The sequence below is a fragment of the Vicugna pacos genome, chromosome 3 (genome assembly GCF_048564905.1).
Source record: "Vicugna pacos chromosome 3, VicPac4, whole genome shotgun sequence".
NCBI classification, from domain to species: domain Eukaryota; kingdom Metazoa; phylum Chordata; class Mammalia; order Artiodactyla; family Camelidae; genus Vicugna; species Vicugna pacos.
Window position 1 is genome coordinate 78,869,335 of NC_132989.1, and position 22,828 is coordinate 78,892,162.

The 22,828-nt window shown below is 38.1% G+C and overlaps 1 long non-coding RNA gene across 2 annotated transcripts in view; it reads right to left on the bottom strand.

Moving 5' to 3' along the window:
* Positions 1-216: 216 nt before the first annotated feature.
* The window catches only part of LOC107033680 (uncharacterized), a 58,792-nt gene continuing 36,180 nt past the window's right edge, over positions 217-22,828 (bottom strand). The window contains exons 1-3 of one of the 2 annotated variants that reach the window (XR_012071432.1): positions 18,029-18,104; positions 7,127-7,192; positions 217-380 (exon numbers count right to left, since the gene is read on the bottom strand). This is a non-coding gene — a long non-coding RNA (uncharacterized lncRNA). Of the gene's footprint in view, positions 381-7,126; positions 7,193-18,028; positions 18,105-22,828 lie in introns of those variants that run through there. The other variant, XR_012071433.1, reaches the window with a different exon arrangement.

The window sequence follows — 22,828 nt, forward strand, 5'->3', positions numbered from 1 at the left end:
TCTCAGCTTGTATTTACGCATGTTTCTATGAGATTTGATGGCCGTTATCTCCCTCAGTGAGACCTATTATGTCAGTCTGCACAGAAGCACCTCCCTCAGGTCATCAGATCCACTCATTCTGACTGACATTAATATCTTTTAAATCTGCCCAGTTTCCTTCATCACCACTGAATCTCACCACAAGATGAGAATCTCACCTGCCTTTGGATTTTTTTTTTTTCATTCCATTCACAGCCAACATAATCCCAGGCCTCTATTTCATACTTCATACACTGAATGTAAAATAATCCAATTGCACGTCTGTTCCATTACTGCCCTATGGTTTTCAGTTTTCCTGAGGATAAATCCAAGCACATTTAAATGGTGAATCATCCAGGGTCCTAGTGGGAAAGATGGCACAAATTAGTATCTCAGGTAGGCATCATAAATGACCTATTTAGATAGTTTCGGGTGTGATGGAGGGAAACCATTAGGAATAGTGGAAGGGGATTGTACTGTGGCTACGTACATCTGGCTAAGCTAGAACCACATTTTCAGAATCTCCTTCACTGTATGGTTCTGGACTTCAGTTGATTAGAAGGAAATTTTATTTTGAGATTTGCAAGGCAGAATGAGGCAGCAGCTATTACAACCTGATGGTAGGCGCTTTAGAGTGGTAAAGGGCAGATAACAGAGTACAGGTGGGTCCCGGCTTGCCCTTGCCCCAGGCCCAGCTCTTCCTCCCAACGGCAACCCAGGCTCTCTGTTACATGCAAGGCTTGTCCCCCAGCTCTCCTCCATCACCCCAGTCCACTGCTCAAAGTCACTGGCATTACAGATTGGATGATAAGCTCCCATTTGTCCACCTGTACCAGTGCTTCAGTAGGGCCAATTTATGACTTTCCTCTGATCCCCTAACTCTCCCTTACGGTACATTATTTCCCCAGCTCCTCCCACCGTTGTGAAAGGTCTTATTTCTGTAACAGTTGCCTTATTTCATAATAAATACCTATGCAGTTCTGCTCTCCTGACTCGGCAGAGCATTTAGGAAACTGGGAGTACTGGTATCCCTAGGCTGAAAGGAGAGAAGGCCGTCAGATAGAGGAAGCCTCCTTCAGATTAGGAGGGACTTGGAGCTCTGGAACAAAACTACTTCAAGGCTGTTTCACAGAAAGGTCAGTAAGGAAATAAATCCTGTGATTTTACCCTCCCCACTCCTTCTAGTCTACTGTACGGGGTTCTCGTTGGCAGAACACAACCAGAAACTCTGGGCACAGGAACCACTGATGTAATCTACACACGTTGGCCTCTGGTGCAGAGAGCAGGGGACACACTGGATCTGGAGAACATCCAGCACATGTGTCCTACATGACACATCATGGCCTGCCCCCAGCACCTCGGCTCAGTCCTTTTCCCCCCACGTACCTCACGGGCTTTCTCCTCAAATTCCATGCTACACCACTCTGAATCTCTTTTACATTTTTAAGTGTTCCGTGTTTTTACTTTCCTAAGGGAGGGCCTTTGCACATAATGTTCTCTCTGCATGTGCTATTTTTCCCTTTCTTCTTCTCCTTCACTTGGATAATTTCAAATTACCTTTTGTGTATCAACTTGATCACTTCGGTAGAGCCATCACCAGACGCCGTGGTGAAACCCTAAGTCCTTTAGGTGGGTATCTATAACCAACCGTGTTCTCCTAGTTGTATTTTATATCACAACCTGTAGTCTCCCTAGTCCATTTTATATCACATTTTATTACGATGTCTTTCCTGACAGAACATAAACCATAGCAGTAAAGGCCGTGTGTGTGTGTGCGCATGTGTGTGTCTGTGTGTGTGTCTGTACTTCTCTGTTGTAACCCAAAATATAACATTGTTCCAGGCCCTTAGTAGACACTCAGTATTTGTTAAGTGATGGAATAAATAAATGAATGAATGCAAACTGTGTTCTTACTATTCAGGCAGCTGAACAAAAACCGACCAGAGTACAACTGTACTTATAGAAGCTGAGCCTTCACCTCAATAGTGAACCGATCAGCATGTGGTGTCCATGCCCTCTCTGCACAGAGGAAAGAAGAATCACAGGGTGTGCACAGAGCCCATTCCCCTAAGAGGGAAATGGGAAATTAAAGGAGCAAACAATGACCACAGTGTCTTTAACAGCCTAGGCCCAGATTTATACTGGAATTTCTACTTCCAAGTAGGACAGACTCAGGCAACCAGATGGGCCCCTCTGCAGAAAACTATAAAACATGGACATAACACAGAAAAGCAGCCACCTGGATCTGGAGAACGTCCAGCACACGTGAAGGTACCTGAGAATGAAGGAAACAGAGCCTGCTGGGAAGCGCGCACTGACTTGGAAGGGGGAGATGGCACGCTGCCACGAGTGCGTTCCCCCGTCCATGGCCTTAACCTGGGACTAAGTGCGGCGCATACGGAACACACAGCGGGAAGAGGGGCTCACAGGGAGAATTTCTCACTCCTTCTAGTCTGAGGAACTGGAGAAGCGAAGCCAGACAATATTGAACACTGAAGACAGTATCGAAGTTCTGAAGTGATAAAAACCATAACGAGAATCCCCCAACTCTCCTATCAGTGTCTCCAACTGACCCTGAGCATGTCCAGTGTAGACCAGACTCTTGTCGCTGGAATTAAAGACAAAAGCTCTCATTTGAGACCAGCACAGACTGTAGTTCAAATCCAGCCAAGCCAATTACCTGCTGAAAAGAAAATGACCCTCATCACAGAAAAGTAACAGAATCAGAATCCAGAATCTTCACAACTAAACCTTTATAGTATCTTGAACACCATCCAGACTTATCCAATGTAAGAAAAGCCAAGAAAATATGATGCATTGTCAGCAGAGAAGGAAGAAAAGTCACATCTGACCCAGAGATAAACAAATGCTGGACCTAACATACAAGGATTTTAAGATGGCTCTTATAATTATCACCAATTAACGAAAACAAAACTTTTGGTGAATCAAAGTATCAGTAAAGAAATAGAAAATATTGAGGGAAAAAAACAGTCTTATCAACCAATTAGATGGTATTAAAAGGTCTAACATACATGGAATTGATAAATCAGTAGAAGAGAAAGAATAAGGCAGAAAAAAATTTTAAATAACAGTTGAAAATTTCCCAATTTGATGAAATACAAATTTTTTTCAAAATGAAGATATTAAATGTCAAGCAAAATAAACACAAAAAACCTCTAATGAGGCTCATCATAGTCCAAGTGATGAAAGCCAAGGATTAGGAGCAACTCTTGAAAAAAGCAGCATATAAAACACAAGGGAACAATGATCCAATTCATGGCTGATTTCTCATCAGAAACCATGACGAGAGAGAAGATCTCTAGTTCTGAAAACATCTTCTTTGGTCCAACTAGGATTCGAGGATGTCTTTATCCTAGATATTCGTGGTATTTTCCTTCAAGAAGGAAGGCAAATTAAAGATATTTTCAAATAAAAGAAAACTAAGAAGACACTGCTAGTATATAATAAATGCTGAAGGAAATTACTCCTGTCATGGGAAAGTGATATTGAGTGGAAACTTGGATCCTCTGAAAATAATAAAAACCAAGAGCTGAATTCTGCCAGCAACCTGAATGAACAAGAAAACAGATTCCCCTGGTATCTCCAGAGCGGCTACAGCCCTGCCAACACCTTGATTCCTGACACCAAGTGAGATAATAAATGAGTTGTTTTAAGCTGCCAGTTTGTGATCACTTGTTACAGTAGCAATCGAAAACCAACAGAGGAGCTCTTGGATAAATATTAATCCCCCATGTTTTGAAAGGCTAATTCTGAGGTGACAGCTACACCAGTTTTCAAAGGGTCCCCAACAGAACGGAGTCCCAGTTTTCTACAGTGGTAACCAGTCCAATGATGCTACTCAGGAGAGGCCTTCCCTCCTTTCTTGATTTAGTCTTCCTAATCCCCCATCTCTGGGTCTCTGGAAGCACATTCTAAACTCAGCGACCTGTGATCCAGGCCTTTCTCAGGTTCTGCTTTTGGGGGGGACCCAGACTCAGACAGCTCTAGGGATTGCCCTGGTCAGGAGATGCTGAGGTTGGGAGAGTTCTCAGGTTAGAATTCTTGGTTATTGTGAGTGACTCTCAGGTCACGCGGCAATCAGGACCGGTGGGGTGGTGATCAGAGCCGGCTGCAGAAAACCACAACTCTAACACGCTAACCCGCGGTGGACTCGGGCAAGTTACAGGCTAAAGTGGAGCACTGGCTTATGAGGTCGGGATACCACTTGAAAGGTCTGGGGTCAATGGTAATTATAAGGTCTGTAGAATTGGCTGTGCTTGATTAACTGCTTTTAGAGTCTTTTTTAAAATGAAGCAGGTTTGGGTTATTCGACTCAATTCAAGGCAAACTGTGAAAGTCAGAAAGCCTCACAGCAGCACTTAAACCCATCTGCAGGTCCAAGTTGTCGGGAAAACATGCTCAGGCACTGATGGTGCTGGCAGGACACCTGTAAGGAGACTGACGTGCAGCCCCAGCTGGACTCCTGCCTCAAAAGCCGGGGCCCTAATTGAGAAAGAGTGAGACCCTGATACCTGGGAAAGATTCATTTGCATCAAAGAACCTGAGGAAGTTGAACCCTCAGGCCAGTAGTAGCAGATCTCGCCTTCTTGACTGAGAGCAAACTTCCCTTGCCTGGACACCTTGCAAAGACCTCCCCTCAGACAGGTGCCTCATAAGATAGAGCACTTTCCATCCCCATCTGTAGATCAGCCAGCTCTAATGCAGTTTACCTCTCTTGTAAAACATTTTTGCAAACTTTGAGAAGCACTTAACAATATATCCTTACTGCAGCACAGGGAAACATGGCCATTATTTTACAACTTTAAATGGAGTATGATTTATAAAACTACTGGAACACTATGTTGTACACCTGAAGCTAATGTTGTCAACTATACTTCACTAAAAAAGCAGCTAACATACTTCATTTTGAATTCCTATGAACCTAAGAAGATACACCTTTGAAAAAGAATTTTAATTGTTTTCTAAAGAAAAAACATCAAGGAGAAACAGAAAAGTAATAAGAATGTAAGTACTAGTATAATTTAAGATAAGTTATGTGTTATATCTTCATAAACATTAGTGTTTATTTCTTACCATTTCTTTAGTCAGGAAATGCTATTTAATTTTTTGAGTACTTCCAATGTAATGCCAATATTTGAATGCAGAACTTGAGACCAAAAAAAAAAAATGAACACAAGGCTGTCAGTTTTGGTTTGCTTACATTGCTAAAGCATGTTAGAGAAAATTTTTTAAATGAGAGAAGGTGTAAGTTTAACAGGCAGTGAAGCAAACTTGGCCCCTCAGTCAATTGAGCACATTTAACAAGTAAATCTTGGTAATTCCTTTGTCAACAAGTCAATGTTACTGAATTCAGTATGACAACATGTAAATAAGTGACATGTCTGTCTGTGAGAAATACGGCACAATGAAATGAAATACTGCAGAGCTAGAGAAAATGAAGTTCAAATCATACTGTTCCTTTATAAGTTGTATGAACTTTGCTAAGTCACTTTCTCTGAATGTAACCTTCTGATTCCAAAACATTAACATAAAAATGCATATATCAGAGGGTTAAATTATATAGTACATGTAAATATAGGAACATATACTGGAGAAATATAAAATAAGACAAATCCTCCTGTCAATCAAGAAAACTCACGAAAGTAAAATAGTTTTGTTATCAAATGAACATTAAGCTGTAATGTGATGTGCATCATAGTCTGCTAAGCGATTGCAGAGACAGAAAGAAATCTTCCCCTTTTATGTGCCAAGCAGATACAGTCCATCACACACATGTTCTCAAAATCAACCGTAACTAGTCCTCAAGTAAGATGACTTGACAGCACCACTTGTCACACACAGGTCATCCTAAGTTCACCTGGTAACTATGGTGACAGCGTTTGCTGATTAGCTTTAGCCAAAGGAAAAATAAACCTCTTATGCCTTAGTGATGGGAGGTAGCTTTACCACTTGGAGTAACGGGTCCACTAAAGTTAGGCTCTGACTCTCTGACAGACACAAGGAGATAGGGGTGCGATCTTCCATGACGATAACATTTTAAAGAAATGGCTCCCAGGTCCTTAAGACATTCCTGGAACAATCTAAATTACATTACCTATCATCAAGTAAGCATGTTTTTCACTTCCTCTCAAAACTAAGACTGGTACATGAAGTCTCCAAATGTTTGTTTCTTCTGTCCTATTAAGTAGCAGTAAAAATAAATACGCAAAAGAACTGAATATGTTCTCAATGTTTTCAGTGTTACAATTCATTCGTGTGAATTAAAAATATTGCCTGCCATATCAGCAAAGAAAGGATGCTTCCACCATCAAGACCTCAGCCTCTACCGCTGACCCAACAGTGAGCCAGCTAGAACTCAGGATGGAGACAAGACAAGCAGGCAGCCCGGCCTCTGCCACCACCCCCACTGGTGCACCCTGAGGGAACTCAGGACGCGAAAGCGCAGGATACTGGCCCTAGACAGCCCGGTGCTCAACAAAGGAACGATTTCAATGAACCTAGACTTTTGCACCTTCCCATACAAAAACAAAAACAAAAACAAAAGCATTAAATTCCTTAAATTGAGATATCTGGTTTTCTCTAACAGCAATATTTTAATGTTCTTACCACCTGGTTTTTGTTGCAAAAACTCCTATATATCCTGGCTCTCCCCCTGGCCCTTTGGAGCAGCCCCTCAGAGCTAGCTGAGAGGCTGGATGTTGGCCTTAAATCCTTAGAAGTGTCTGCTTAATAAAACGTAACTCCCAACTTTTAGGTTGTGCATTTTTTTTTCAGTCAACACATGCAATAAAGATTACTCCACATTAATGCCCAAACAGAAACACTGAAGCAGGAATTTAACTGTAACAATTTTAAAGGCCCAAAACATTTAACAGAGCTTGGAAACCCAGTGGCTCCACTTCAGGAGATTAAATAGCCAAAAAATATTTCTCTGTGCAGTTTGCAGCTCTGATAAGACTATGAGGTAGACACTAATGGCATTAAACGGCTGCAGAAGGAAGTACCTGAAGGTTCGGGGACCGTTCTTTGACTCTGGAAGGACACGCTTCACAGCGGGCACTTACACAGTCACGACACGGGGGCCTACCTGTCTCTCACACAGTGTCGTCCCATGACTTCACGTCTGGTTGACAAACCCATCTTGGTCCACTTCCTGAGAAGAAAAAACAAAAACTACTGAGGTAGAAGTAAATTCCAGGTTTAGACAGGACTACAGCCAGTATAGTCATATGTTTATACAGATCCTCCTTAACACCTGGAGAGAAAAGACAGGGGCGGCCCCAATTGTCAAGTTTAGCACTTGGAGGACAATTGCTGAGCAGGACGGGAACAGGCTGAATCCTGCCGCTCTGACAGTTTGCTGGAGGCATGAAAATGTCAATTCAAATGAAGGGGCAGACTCCACATTCCTTAAAATGACAAGTAAATTCAGGCACATAGTGAAAGATAGTATTGCTTGTCATTCTCTAGTTTACAAATACCTTAATAAGTTGTGGTAACAAAGAAGAAAACATAGCCTTTAAAAAAACTTCACAAGGAGTAGCTGACAAATGGACAGTCACTCATGAAAGAGATTGACACACTTCTGAGTAAAAGATTATGTAGAAAATATTAAGATCTAAAAGATTTAAATATCCTGGTCACAAAGCATAATCTAATGTTCCTATATTAAGTTCCTTTATCCAACAGTTAGAGTACACTCTCCATAAACATCTGTGAAATACATTTAAAAAACTGCCTAGCACAACTCAAAGCACAGGCCAACAAACAGCACAGGGCATTATCTTAGGACAACTTTCTTTGACCACAATGAAACAAAATGATAAATACCATAAAATATTAGAACCCCCAAAATATTTGTTTATGTTTAAAATCATTCTTCTGTAAAATTCATAGATCAAAGAAGAAACTACAATGGAAATAAAACAGACCTCTGTGAGGGAAAGAGACAAAACACAAAATATAAAATGAAAAAGGGAAACTGGCTAGCAAGTAAAACAATTAAAAAATAATAAAAATATAGTTGTTAGAAGACACCCTTGGGAGTTTCAGGTAAAATCTGAAACTGGAGGGCAAGGAGAGACCAGAGGAAGAGGCGGACCGCTCCAAATTGGCAGGGGGCAGTTTTAATAAGCAAGGGAGCTAATTTACAGCGCTCATCTTGGGCGGCCATAGGACAAGCAGACCTCCACACCTGCCCACCGCTATCTTAAGAATGTATACAGAGGTCCTAATCAGGTTCCATCACATAATTCAGTTCAGATGGACTCAATAACCTTTACTCTCTCAAGGTTACGTCCTTGAAACCGGGTCCCACTGTGGAAACACTGGGCTGAATGTGTTTTCTTAGACGGGAGGGGGTGAGGAACCACCAATTGCCAGGGTCCAGCTCACATGACTTCCTCCAACAATAGTCAGCTGGACTCTAATCAAGATGACGATCAAGATTAAACAGATAAATTACTCAAAAATTATTAAAAGCCAACACTGTTGCAAAAGAAATAGAAAACTTAAGTTTTAAAGGTATCAAAATAATAATTGAAACCCTCCCCAAAAAATGTTTGTAGGTGATTATTCTCAAATATTCAATGTCAAGTTTCCTAATGTAAGGTAAGCAACTACTGCTGTTTCCCTCAGCCTCTGTTGGGCTGAAACCCACAGGCCTCCGAGGCTTGTAGCTGCCCAGCCTCGAGACTGAAGAGCCTGAAACAGTGACCAAGACATCGACGGTTTACTGGACAGGGGAACCTTACCTGTCTGAAACAAAAGGTCCTGGAGTGACATCCCACTGTGCACGGCACCCCACAGGCAAGGCACTGCTGCAATGTTCCCGACTCGAGGGAGAACGAAGCTACCATTTATAGGAGGAACTGACGTCCGGTTGGCTCATCAGTTACCAGGGAAACCAGCAGCTGAGGCAGGGGGCAAGCACCTAGGAAGCCACTGATTAAGCCCCATAATTAGGAGGATTGGATAGTCATGTGAGTGAGGCAGGCACTGGTCAAGCAGGGGATGTACAGGGAGCACAACCACAGCCACCTTGAGTGGCCTGACCATACAGCCTGAAAAGAAAAGTGCAGTCGGTGGCAGGGAGCATACAAACATATTTTGTAACAAACGTATGTCACAGGTAATTGCTTCTAACTGAAAATATTATTGACAATTTTCCATTTGGAGTTGAGTTTATCTATGACCAGAAATATTTCCATAACAAGCTACAGACAGACTGGGGCAAATCTCCTTGAGTTTGGAAATAAATGTCCAACAATCTACATAAAAAATAAATTTTACACTGCAAAGGTAAAGATGTAATAAAACTGAGTTACAATTAATTGATATATACAATATGAAAACTAGCACACCAGTTGACTAGGTTTTATGGATTGGCTGAGCACACAGCACCCATTCAAGGCATTTCTCCTTTGGGGATAAAACACCCTGCACTCTGACCAGCTAACTTACAAATGGACTTCAGAAAAGACACCCAGTCGTCTTCAGATCAGTGAAGGCTCCCAGGTCTGCAGCCCCCAGTTCCCTAGGTTGATACACCTATGCCATTTTAATAACCCAGAACTGTTAAGAAGGAACCTAATTATTTTCTAAGAAATAGATCTGACTAAAGCAACAGATAGTCAACTACAATTGAAAAATAGGCCTCTCCTAAGCTACTCCTTAAAGCAAAGTGTGGTTCCCAAGCCAGTAACACCGATGTCAGCTCCCCCGGGAAGCTGTGATAAATGGAAGTTTCAGGGCTCCCCCCTAGATTTACTAAATCGGAAACTCTGGGGGCAGGGCACAGCAATCTGGGCTTTAACAAACCATCCAGGTGATTCTGACATACGCTCAAGTTTGCAAACCACTGGCCTGAAGGTCGACTCCAAGAAGCAGCTACTAAAGATGTCTGTAAAGCAGATTTGTCAAACAATGTTGTTTTCTACAGTGTGCCTGAGTTTACCTGTCATTTCAAGGAGTAGCCTGCACCCTGATTTGAGTTATACTTTTCATGCCTCCAGCAAACTGTCAGACTGACAGCACACAGCCCGCTGAGGCTCCTGTCATGCTCGGCAGTACCTCCAAATGCTGATACCCTAGCAAGTCAGGATGCCCTGCTCTCCTTCTGCAGACATTAAAACAACAAATGCCCAAGCCCCACTGCCAGCAATTCTGATTTAAAAGATCTGAAATAAGGTCTTGGTGTCAGTATTTTTAACCTCCCCCCACAGCACGCCACATGGTCAGGCCATTCAAGATGGCTGGTTCTCTTGCTCTTTGTACATCCCCTGCCTCACTCATGGCTATCTAATCATCTTAATTATAAGGCTTAATTAGTAACTGCCCACTGCTTGCCCCTTCCCCGCTCTCTGGTTTCCCTGGTAACTGATGAGCCAACCTGACTTCAGCTTCCCCTATAAATGGTAGCCTCCTTCTCCCGGAGAAAGGAAGGTGGCTGCCATGTCCTGTTTGCCTACTGCTGTACACGGTGGGGTGTGGCGCCAGGACTCTTTGTTTTGGACATGTAAGATCCCTGGTCTACTAACCGCTGATGTCTCTGTTGCTGACTCCGCGCTCTTTCTTCGGTCTTGAAGCTGGGCAACCACAAGGCTTGCAGCTCAACACGTGCCCGCATGTGAAAGCGCGTGCACGCGCACACACCCCCTAATTATAGGCAGGATTGAATACCACTGCCCTTTGAAAACACTGCTGAATAAAGGGTACATTCTCCTATTTTTTTTAACATTTATTTTTTATTTAATTTTGGGGGGAGATCATTGGGTCTATTTATTTACTTTTTCTTAATGGAGGTACTGGGGATTGAACCCACACACTCTTAGTGCTTAGCATGCACTCTACCACTTGAGCTACACCCTCCCTCCTATATAAAGGTTAAAGAATCCAAATAAATCTTCATGATAATCTGTGTGAGAAAGATATAAACATTTCTGATGCTAAGTACTTGGCCCATGTTGTTTTTCTACATTTTTTTTTGCTCCACTTCCTCTTCATTTTCAACACTAACTAGATAGAGGCAAAAATAAAAGAAAGGAAATAATTAGGAGCATGAAGTGCCACACCACCATGTCTCACTGTTGTAACTCTTATAAACAAATCTGCACTCCAGGGAAAGCATCAAACATGAGTCATTACCAAGGGCCAGAACGTCGGTTGGCATGGCGACTGTTGAAGACTGGGGACCACATAGAAAATAACGTCTCACCAGAAGACTTTCAAATGAGGCTTGTGCTCCCTGTTCCTTGCATGACAACATTCCCTGCTGCCAACAGCAGCCCACTCTCAGGGTCACCTCCAGAAATGCTTCTGTATTTGAAAGCAGAGTGTCCCATTTTGCAAATGCTGTCACATTCATCACTTCCTAATGCTCTGAAATCTCCACAGGAAAGGACCTTCCCAACATAGAAATCTAACTTTAGCCTCTTCCCCTCTCACAAGTAGACATACTGGCCCACTGAGATGGCAGTATCTCTACTGTGGGATTACACGGTGCCAAATCAGCGCGGTGGTCACAGTCCTATTCAGAAGTCATCTGGAAACACATTTTGTCAAGGTTGTTGTTCTACTCAGTCATAGACTTGGTATGCTATCACAGTTCCCAGAGACGCAACCAAAATTTTGCTCTCACTTTCCATCGCTGCTGCTCTTCCCATCACTGTCTTTCTACCTATCACCCCACCAAGGTTTGTTGGCTTTGAAAACTCATAGCCCCGAGAAAATAATATTAAAGTATTTAAGAGTCAAAGTATATTCAGTGGATCACAATGAAATATTGACATGCTAAATTTTGAAAGATGGGATACACGATGTGACAAATAAAATACAATCAAGAACAGAAGGAAATCTCTTTAACACAATAAAGGGAATCTACCAGAACCTACAGTAAGCATCATACTTCATGAAAGAAAGTGTGAAGAATTCCCATTCTTTATAGGGAAAAAAAAAATGCCTGCTACTACTTTTACTTTTCAATATTGTGCTTAATGTCTTAATAATTCAGTAATAAAAGAAAAGAGGAGATTAATATCAGAAAGGAAAGGTAAAAATTGTCATTAGTTTTAAATAATGAATTATAACTTACAAAAAAGACAAATAAGAAGGCAATTAACTCTAGTTAGAATTTATTAAGGAGACTTCATATAGATGTTAACCCTAATATTAATATCAATAACTGTCCTGCTAGTTATCAATATCTTGTTATAAAATTCAATATTTTAAGTTTTCTTTTTTAATTTTTTTATTTGAACTAATTATATATTCACCAAAAGTTATAAAAATAGTACAGCCAGGTTCCATGTGCTCTTCACTTGGTTTTTTGCCCAATGATTTCCTTCTAGACTGAAAGTATTATACCAAAGCAAGGAAACTGATATTGGTACACCGTGTGTGTGTTCCTATGTCATGTTATCCCACGTGTAGAGTCAGGTAACCACCCTACAACTCATACCTATCCCCTTTTCTCCTCACCATCCCTAACCCTTCACAGTAATTGATTTGTTCTCCATCTCTGTAATTTTGTCATGACAAGAATGTTAAGTACATGGAATCATACAGCTGTAGCATGTGACTTTTTTAAGGTGTTTTTTTTTTCTCCTGTTCAGCATAATACCCTCGATAAAAACTGGATGTTTTGAATATTATGTGATAACCCTGGAAATCACTCTTCCCCCTCCATGGAGTCTGTTTATGCAGCTTGATGTAGACACTAGCTTTTTGTTTGTTTCATAACTTCTCTAAACTATTTTGGTTAAACTGTGCTTTTTTGTTGTTGTATGTGGTCTCTGAAAGAAGCAGTTCATTTAGCCTGGGTTTAGCTAGTATTTTGACAGATTTCCTTGAATTTCAGGAGCCAGCTGAGAGAGATAAGAGAGAAAGAAAAGAAAGAGAAAGAGAAAAAAGAAGAAGGTGGAGGAGGAGGAAGAGGAGGAGATGGAGAAGAAGTAGAAAAAGAGGAAGAAATAAATGAAACCCTCTCCCAGTTTTTGCAGATTGGCTCCGTGCTAGGCACTCCTTCATTGCTTAGCCAGGCTATTTACAGCCCTGCCTTAGCCTTCACTTCCTGGTTTGTTTACCTACCATAGGACATTTGGGTTCTTCCACTTTGGGGTTTTTGGTACTCAGGCCTTTTTTAAAAAGTCAAATTCATAGAAATAGATAGTTGACTAGTAGTTGCCAGAGGCTAAGGGTGGGAAAAATAGGGAGATGTTGATCAAAAGGTACAAATTGCCATTTATAAGATGAATAAGTCCTGGATATACTAATGTACCGCACAGTGCCTATAGTTAACAATACTGTTAACAAACTGGAAGTAGACTCACAGGCATAGAAAACAAACTATGGTTACCAAACAGGAAAAGGGCTGGGGTTGGGGGGATGAATTAGGAGTTTGGGATTAACATATATACACTACTATACATAAAATAGATAAACAAGGATCTGCCATGTAGCACAGGAAACTATATTTAATATCTTATAATAACCTATAATGAAAAAAATCTGAAAAAGAATACATATATGTATATGTATAACTGAATCACTTTGCTGTACACCTGAAACTAACACAACGTTGTAAAACAACTACACTTCAATAAAAATTGATTAAATAAAATAAATAAATAAATAAATATATATATATTTATTTATATATATAAATTTATTTATATATATATATATATATATATATATAAAATAATTCCAGGTTGCTAGGAGATTAGATCTTAAGTCCTACCAACAAATAAGCAGTGGTAATTTTGTGAGGGAACAGAGATGTTAACTAACCCTACTGTGGTAGTCATTTAAAATACATAAGTGTCTCAAATTATTGTGATGCACACTTTAAACTATCTCAATAAATGAATAAATAACTAATAAATAAATAACTACATAAAATAACACAGATCTCTGGGCCTCAAAAAAAGTGTAATGGGATAAGCAAATATATTTAATTAAAAAAAAAGTTAAATTGGAAAGTGGATCTCCAAATATGTTATTATAGAGACATCCAAAGTAGGGTGACTCTGAAAAGCTTTGAAAGTGAAAGCCTTAGAAGGTAGATCATTTTGATTATAATTAACCAAAATCACAGTGTTTTCTGTATACAAATAGAAATCAATTTAGAAAGAGTACTAAAAGGAGAGGAGATCTAAATTAAAATTTATGCATTTGAAAATATACAAGGAAAATGAGCCAAAAGGCAAATTGAAAACTGGGAAAAATCATTGCCAACACATATGAAGACTAATACCCAATAGAAAAAAAATTTTTCAAGCAGATGATAGAAATGCAAATATAAATGGATCTTAATACTTGAGAAGATGCTCATGTTATTCAGAATTTAAAAATGTAAATTAGTTTTGCAATGAGATGCTATCTTTCATCCATCAAAGTGACAAAGATAAAAAGGTTTGGTAACAGAATTACTGGAAAGTGTAAAAATTTTGCTTTTAGTTCATAAGTATAAAGCATAAAATTACATTTTAGTTTTTACAGAAATCCCATTAATTTATTTATATTTGTAAAAGTTTTTTTAGATACTATAAGATCTGTAGAGGTCCAGGCCATCTTGCTTAAAACCTATTTTCATGTCAGTTGCATATTAATTATTTTGTGCTTTAACTTGAATGTTTGTTTATCACCATCATATTATACTATACCCCAAATTTGCAAATCTGGGCTATAGTCTCAAAAGAGATTCATTGAAACAGTAGTACGATTACCATAATCCAAGAGGAAAATGTGAAATATACTGAAATTAGTAAAACTTTGATTATGGCAATTGCCCACAGGTAGCCACAAATGCACAAAAGGAAAGTACAAATAGAAAGTGAAATAATGACTATGAGAAAATCTGATTTTATTTGGATGAGCAATCCATTTTGTCTTTTTCAATGTGACACTGTACAAAACATTATCAAGTAGCATTACGAAGCCACTGAACTTCACATATCATTCTAAGACAAAACAGTAACTTTGCTAGCAAGCAGATTGATCTTATCTCAGAATGAGTGCAAAATAATCCTTTCCAGTATCAAATTCATTCATTTCATGACAAAGAGACTAAAGATACAGAAGCATCATTCAAAGATGCACCCTTTCTGGAAAATACAAATTTAAGTCTCCATATTGCCAAGAAGATAGCCAAACTGAGCACAAAATGAATGACTACTGTGTGCAGACAGAAAATAGAAAGAGCTATATATAGGCGTCCTTTCAAAGGATCCTCCTGGATGTAACACAACATCAGTGATATTCAATGTATGTGAGCAGTGACTACTGCTCTGTTCATGGTGACAGACACTTAACTTTACAATTGTTTGACAAAGTGTATGAACTTGCTCCTGGTGTTTGTGCAGTATTTATGAGAAACTTTTTCTGTTATCCTCTTAAGACATTTACTCTGAAAAAAACATGTATTATATAAAAGACTTCATTTCAAGGAAGTATTTCCTGAGCTGTGATAGAGACTGGAAAGCTAGAACTATATGTGCAACCTGGAGAGGTTTCACTGTAATGAAAGGATGCTCCCGGATGCCAGTTCACATGGTGCTTCATGCATAGAGAATGGTTAAGGGGTCAACCACATGCCTTCTGGCCTTGACATTTGGTTGAAAAACAGTGAAAATTATGAATACATTAAGTGAAGCTACTGTATCATTTCTTCAATCTGATATCTGAAGAAATATTCAGTAATTGTAGAGCTTGTTTTTCACAGTGAAATATACTTTCTGTTCAGGTCAAAGATACAATTTGCTGAGCACTTTCTAGGTACCAGACATTCTACTTGTCTTATTTAATTCTGTCTTATTTATTTCTCACCCTGAACCCTATGTGGAAGGTATTGTTCCTATTTTAAGTAAGGCAATAAAGGCTTAGAAAAGTTAAGTAACTGATACTTTGCTTTCTAAATTCTAACTTAAGACTTAAAAGATCTTTTTATGAAACTGGTAGTACTTTATGTAATGATAAATAGATCAAAAAGCTCTTTTCCAGTTGAAACAGTCTTCTACAATATCTAAGAGGGAAAGACTGACAATTTATCTCACAGACAGATGATAAGTAGATTACAAAGAGAATGAGAGAGCAGAGAGAGAGAGAGAAAAATTCTGCTCCCTATAACAAAGGAATACACTTATAATTCTGAGCATACACTAAAATTTTTTTAAATTGACAATGTAAATCCTGACAAAAAGTAAATATCAAGTGAATTTAAGATAATTAATATCATTTATATAATCCCCACCACATCACAATTAACCAGAAGGCAATAAAAATGTACAACAAATACTTCATGTGCTGGAAAATTTCAAACACATTTCAAATAAAGAAATTATGAGTAAGTAAAAGATATTTAGACCTAAAGGATAAAAAAATTATAAAATACAACTTCTGTGATATAGTAAAGTGGCTATGTAGCTTTTATTCTTATAATGGAAAAAAGCCTGAAAATAAACAACTTAAGCATCCAAATTAAGAAATTATCAAAAGAACATTTTAATAATCTGTATGTAGTAGATTAAAGATGGCCACAAATTCATTTATATTCTTCCTACACTGGGGGTGAGTGGTTGTCTGTGTCCCAGTCCTTTCATCCTGAGCTGGTTCTTACAACTTTGGGTCATTAGAATAATGTAGAAATAAATATATGTCAGTTTCAAATCTTGGAGGCATCAGAAGCCATGTAGGAAGTTCAGCTACCTTGCTGGAGAGACCACACGGAGAGGACCTAGGACTATATGGAAAGAGAAGCTCAGCCGAGCTCAGCATTCCAGTCGTCTTGTTGCACCTCTAGAAAATACCAGCCTCCAACTGAATAAAGTGACCCCAGACATCACCACCCGGAGAAAAAGAATAATCCAGCCAAGCCCTCCCCTAATTCCTGACCCCCAGACTCAAGCGCAAGCTAAATGATTGTTAAACCTAAAGCTAAGATTTAGGGTGATTTGTTATACAGAAGGAAGTAATTGTAACAGAAATTGGTTCCTGGAAGTGCTACTATAACAAAAAGCTAAAACACGTGGCAACAGCTTTAGGAACCAGCTACAGGTAGAAGCTGGGAGGGCTTTGCGGGCACGACTGATGGCAGATGGGAGGCACTGAGGCGGTGCCAGTGAGGACTGAAAGGAAATGGGAAGAGACATTAACCTCTAGAGTAACTACCTCCTCAACTTTTTAGTCTGATAATCCTTTGCCCAGTCAGTTTCCTGAGAAACATTTTTCTCGCCCACCATTCTCTTCACCCTGCCTGACAAACCTGCAACCCAGCTTTGTGCATGGATGGGACAGCCTACTCTTCTCTTCAGAGGGGTTTGGCTTCTTTGCCTTCTGTTGGCTATTAATAGTTTGAAACTCAAAAACAGCCACATAGCCTATTAGTGTTAATACTTAATCCTCATTCCTCATGTTTCCACAAAGTCAGAAACAATCTGTACACTACTGACCAGGAGGGGACAGTCTGACTCTCCCCTGCCCCTCTTCATCCCTTCCCATGGAGGAGGAGGTGATGTGATGGGTTGGTAAGTTCGACAGAAGAACTCAGCTTAGACCCTCTAGAGTTGCTCCTTCCTGTCCTGCCTGGAAAGACTGTTGTGTGGTAAGCCTAACTGGGAAGGCTATGCCATTCAGCTGTTATGAATTTCTCATTTACTTCTAAACCACGGTGGGGACAAGGACAATATTTATATCCCATTCCTCCCAAAATTCAAAACTTCTAAGAGGTTTACCTTGTGTTAGCTACAGCAAACGTTTCATTTGATTGAATCTATAGCCACTCATTCACATTCTAGAGCAGAAATTTTTAAACATATAAGCTCACAGGATCTTGGAGCATCATGAAAATATTCTTGTATCCTTTTGTGTTTTGGGGAGAGGGTCAGTAGACCACTCTCATCAGATTTTCCAAGCAGGCCATAAACTAACTCTAGTTTAAGGACTACTTACTGCTCTTGAAACATTCCACTGAGCTCCTGTTCCCTCCACGCACCTTGTTCTTAATGAACTGCAGAAGTAAAGCATCCTTTCCTTGCGCAGAGTATTCTCAGACTGGTGTTTGCTTTCAAGGATCTTAATTCTGCAATATCGTGTACCTCAAAGTCAAGAAAAAAGGCAGGCACAATGGGAAGAAGGTAAGATCATCCTCACAAAAACTAAATATGGAAATAACCTACTACAGTCTACACGCCCCCAAGAACAGAGGTGTTTCAAATTCACACTTTTTCAGACATTAGAGAGGTAATACAATGCATATATTCTATGTCACCCAGCGCCCCTAACAGCGCATGGAGCAGTGTTCCATGATCAAACATGTAATTATTACTGCAGCAAAACATGAATATTCACACCAAAGTAGGAGAGACTATAAATAATGTCATCTCAGTGTAGTCAGGTTTTTCTATAAAATGTGTTATGAAATACTAGTTTTTCGGTGATTTTGGGGGACATGTGGTTAAGGAACTGTGAACCTATAACTAAACATCATCATGTCCTTCCTTTAACCTCCCCTTGTCCAAGACTAAATAATTCTAGTTTCTTAAATACTTCTTTGAAAGTCTGTTTTTCACCATCTTTAATTATCCGCATAGCTGTCCTTCTTCTGCATAATCTGGCAAGCAATAGATTCAAGAACACTGTATGTTACTACGCAGTGGGGTCTGAAGGGAAGATTACTTTTGTCTTCCACTTACACAGGGTTCGTAACTAAGTCTTATTCCACGCACTCAAAGTTAGTAACTAACACTTGGGCAACTCAGTGTGTGATTTCAGTTCTTTCTTTGCCCACATGGAGAATAAGCATCCTGTACAGTCTCAGGGCTTCTCATGCCACAGGACTGCTCTTCCCCAGAAGGGGTCTACGGCTAGAATCCGTTTCAACTCAAATCACTTCGGTGAGTGTTTATTGCTAATTTGCTTTATCTCTAATAAACTGCTTAGAGTCCGTCAGGGAAAATATTTACGTGTACATGTAATACCTGTAGAAGCCACTAAGGACAACATAAGCAAGTGTGGAATAATATGGTCAGTTCCTTAGGCGGGGATACATAGGGAATTTAAATAAAGAAAAGAAAATTAAGACGCCATGGCACTCTGGCTGAGGAATATGAATTTTGTTATAGCCTAGGCCATCTCAGGGAAAAACAAAAAAATAGATGGCATTTATAATCAGGGGGCCAACCTATTTTTTCAGTCTTTCCTCCATTGAGTATTCGTGGGCCTTCAGTCCAAAATTCTTACTGGATCTCAACTCTTCTTCAAAATTCTGATCAGATTATTTTTTAATCTGTATTAGATTCTATTGAGCACAGTACTAGACATCTCAGTAAACCCGAAATAAATGGTAGCAATTATTATCAATAAAGCGTTGCATTTCTAAGGGTGTTATCAAGAGACAAAAAGTTGTAATACAACAGAAAAGAGCTTAAATGATGTATTACTTTATGATTCAAAAAGAAAGTTTCAAAAGGACATACATAATATATTAACTTTGAAACACACAGAAAATTAGAAATTGTGGGATTGCATTCACATGGACAGTATTTTAGTAGTTAACCTAAAATGTGAAGTTTCAATAATATTGAGGGCTGCCCCACTAGAGTTAATTGTATCCAGAGTCTGGGAAAAATATTTAAGCTGAAAAAAAATATATATATATATGTATATGGTAAAAATGCTCTTCCATATAACAATGCAATTTTTCTCTGGGAAAGAAGGAAGTGGAATTGTACCTGTAACATATCATCACAAAATAAGAAAGGCAAGAAATTTAAATATAAAGAAAGTATAATGAATTAAAATAAATAAATTCATAAGCTCCCTTTTAATAACCTTCACCAATATTTTAGTTATCTCTTTTAACCAGTCATAGTTTACCTTACATAGTTGGTATCATTCTACCAAGAGTTTCATAATTTATTCTAAGCATTTTCTCATGTCATTCAAATCTATTTTTAAGCATTTTTTTCTTTTAAAATTGCTCCTCTATTATATTTCTAAGTTACACAAGTTAAAGGCTCTTGTAAGAAAAGTGAAATACTGTGAATATGTATGTAAAAATAATCTTCTCTATATTCACCTCTATTTACTTCAATACCACCCTACTTAATATTAGCAGGCTGACGTGTATGTGTATCAACAGCATACACATCCACTCACATACACACACAGACACACACACCCCTTTTCCATTCTTCTCCATGTTCATTAAAATGTGGATACTCAAATATAGAATGTTTTCTATAAAAACATAATTTATTTATTTTATTTACTTAATAAATAATTAAATAAACTAATAAATTCTTTCAACAATTATTAACTAGGCAAATTACATGTTTCAGACAATGAAAATGTAGCTGTGTATGTACAAATCAGACAGTCTCTGCCTTCACAGAGCTCCGCTTCACTTTGTACCATGGTTATCACTCAAGGTTGATACATATGTAACTCACTGTTTGTCTGTTTTTTTCTAGCTTTGGGGGTTTTTTTGTTTGTTTGTCTGATATTCCCAAATTTTTATTGTGGCCAAAAAACCTATAAAAAATAAAATTCACCCTACCAACAGTTTCCAAGTGTACAGTACATTACTGTCAGCCATATGTGCACTGTTGTTCAACAGATCCCCAGACCTTTCTATAATGCATGACGGAAACACGACACCTACTGAACAACACCTGCCTCCTCCTCCACCCAGCCTCTGGTAACCAGCATTGTATTTCTGTTTGTATATCTAACTCATTGTTTTTAACAGCTGCCTACTATTCTCTAGTACTTATGTACTGCTTCTGTACAATATATACACACAGATGATTGATAAGTAGATCAGATAGAAAAAGAGATTGACTGATAGGTAGGTAGGTAGATAGATATTGGATGGATATACAGAAAAGACAGTTATAGTATTATACATAATCCTATTTCACAAGAGAATCCATGTTCCCACAGCAATGTATGATTGAGATGATTTCCTAACACAATCACCAATTTTGGAAGTTACAGTGCTACATTTTTGCAAATCTTCGGGTCAAAAAAAAAAAAAACCTTTTTATATTTAACTTGTATTTGCTAATTTGTAATAAACCGGTCATCTTCTCAATGTTTATTTGGAAGTTTTCTCTCCCATTGAAGGGCTTTTTATCCATTTTTCAATTCTATTTGTCCTTTTCTTCTTAAGTTGCAGAACCCCAGTGTATTAAGGATACATCTAATCGCAGGTATTTTTCTTTATCTGTCATTTGCATTTTTACTTTTTTATGGTATCTTCCACCATACAAAATTTTAAAAGTATTTATATTGTGAAAGTTTTCTGCCTCTGCTTTATGGATATTGGACCTTTCCTACCATAAAGTTATATAAATATTTTCTTCAGTTTTCTTCTATATCTTTTAGTTTTTCAGATTTTCCTTACACTTAAGAATTTGATCTGTCTAGAATATAGTTTTATATATGATACATACAGTAGTGATTCAAATTACTTTTGTTTTGGATGAATGGTTAACTATCTAGGTTGTGTTACCAACACCTATTAAATAAATTACTATATTTCTACTGAATTGAAAAAACAACACTATCTTCCATTAAATTTCCAAATATTCTTTAATCTGTTTCTACTTTCTATTCTCCAAGAATGTATTTGTTCAATTCTATGTCAAAAATACTCTGTTTTATTACAGTGGCATGACCATGTACTTCAACTTTTCGTAAAACAAATCCACATTAATCATTTTGTTTATAAAATATTTCTGGTTATTCTTAGATATTTATTATTCCTTCTGAACTTTAAAAATTTTTTTATTCATTTCCAAATTAAACTATTTTAATTCTTACTGGAGAAACGCTAAAGTGTAAATTTGGAAACATTGATATTTCTATAGTATAGCTTCCTTCTAAAAATGCATGTTGTATTGCTTCATTTGATTACATTATGTTTTATGTCCTTGAACAATGGTTTATCATGTATTTCCCATAGAAACTTTGCCTATCTTGTTAATTTATCCCTAATAAAGTTCGCCCTCCATGACAAATGTGAACTCTTGGAGTTTTAGGGAAAAGCAATAGATTAGTGTGTATCTGTTTTATATCCAACCATCTTCCTTATTATATTATTAATTACAATCATTTAGGAGAGTGTCAAATATTTCTAACATATATTAATTCTCTCTTGCATCATTTATAATGTGTTATTTTGGAGACATTGAGTTGATTTTGATTTTAAAACAAGGTTAAAAAATACTGATGGCAGGAGCTATTGTTTACTCCTGATTTGAGTGGAAATGGCTTTAACATTTCCCCATTTTATATACTGTTTATTCTTGGTATGTGGGAAAAAGTTTCTCCTTATTTTTATTTACCTTAAGTTTCAATTTAGAGCAAAAATGTTTGCTAAAGTTAACGAAATCTTTTATTCAAATGGGAAGAATATTCTGTATAACAATACTCTGTGTAAACTTTATGTAACATTGAAGTTTTCTTTTTAAATTAACTTCCATAATGAATTATGTTGATTGATTTCCTATTGTTGAACCACAAATGTGTTTCTGGAATTATCCCTGTATTTTTCTTTAAACCCCCTTTTGGATTCAATTTACTATTCAGAATTTTTGTCTGCATATGTATGTGAAATTAGTTCACAGTTTTATTTTATTACTGTCTTTATTGACTTGACACTGAAATTATGTTTGATTTATAAAATGAAGTAGGTTGATTTCCATCTTTTTTATGGCCTGCAATAGTGTTTAGTTATTAAATGCTAGAAATAACTCAACTTTTAAAACAACATGAGCATAATGTCTAT